Source organism: Echinops telfairi, unplaced genomic scaffold (genome assembly GCF_000313985.2).
Source record: "Echinops telfairi isolate 266 unplaced genomic scaffold, ASM31398v2 ScPeMD7_5167;HRSCAF=5991, whole genome shotgun sequence".
NCBI classification, from domain to species: domain Eukaryota; kingdom Metazoa; phylum Chordata; class Mammalia; order Afrosoricida; family Tenrecidae; genus Echinops; species Echinops telfairi.
In genome coordinates this window covers 1,100,725-1,101,778 of record NW_022109066.1, presented here as the reverse complement: position 1 = coordinate 1,101,778, position 1,054 = coordinate 1,100,725, and the positions used below count along the sequence as shown (strand labels likewise).

The 1,054-nt window shown below is 41.2% G+C and overlaps 1 pseudogene; it reads left to right on the top strand.

Annotated features, from left to right (window-relative positions):
• Positions 1-629, top strand: part of LOC101640448 — a 1,421-nt pseudogene extending 792 nt beyond the window's left edge.
• Positions 630-1,054: the final 425 nt, after the last annotated feature.

The following is a 1,054-nucleotide window of genomic DNA, read 5'->3' as shown; positions in this document are numbered from 1 at the left end:
CGAAGCAGCGAAAGATCCAGTCACAGGAGAACCTGCAGTCGATCTCAGGATGCAGAACGCCATAAAGCCAGCGATAAGGAGAAGAGAGAAAGGGATAAGGATAAGGGAAAGGACAGGAATTGCATGACATCAAACGTGGGGAATCTGGAAACATCAAAGCTGGCTTAGATAGAACATCTGCCGCCAGCTGAACAGGCCAAAGCCAGACGACCACTGGTTCTTGAAGCTGCTGCGCAAGTTGATGAAGCATTGAAAGTCAAAGTAAGAAAGGAGGAGGAAGCAAAAGGACAAAAGGAGGAAGAGCAAGCCACCCTGGTAGAACAAGTGAAAAGAGTCAAAGAAATGGAAGCTATTGAAAGTGATTCTTTTGTTCAGCAAACATTCAGATCAAGTAAAGAGGTCAAAAATCAATGGAGCTGGTGAAGCTTCCCACGGCAGCATCTGGCCCACCTTCAGGTGCTGAGAAGGAAGTAGACCCTAGCAACATCCCAACAGCGATCAAGTACCAAGATGACAATTCCCTCACCCATCCCAATCTACTTATTGAGAAAGCAGAAGCTGAGGAGAAATGGTTCAAGAGATTAATTGCTCTCCGACAAGAAAGGCTAATGGGCAGTCCTGTCACCTAAGGAACATGCATATGTTGGAATCGATAGTAACATTAAAAGTCTAGGTTTTTAAATCTCCCAACATTAACTTTTTGCTCTTAAAAATAATTTAGCTGATTATGTTAAAAAATCAATCCCATTTAATTCTTTTCCCATTTAGGTAGGCTTGAATATTTGTTGCTTTGAACTCAGGCAAACCCTGTGAATATTGAAACTAGTATGAAATTTAAGACTGAATGAAAGTATTATGCTCTTAATAGAGCTAATCACAAAATACTGATATTGATATAAATAATGCACAGTAGCGTTTCTGAGTAAATGTTGAAAACTATCCAATGTTCATTTTTATAAAGTTTTGGTTAATGTACATGTAAGAATCAAACAACAACACAGTGTGGGAATTGCGCCTGATCTGACCCCGCCATGCCGAGGCAAGGCACTGGGGG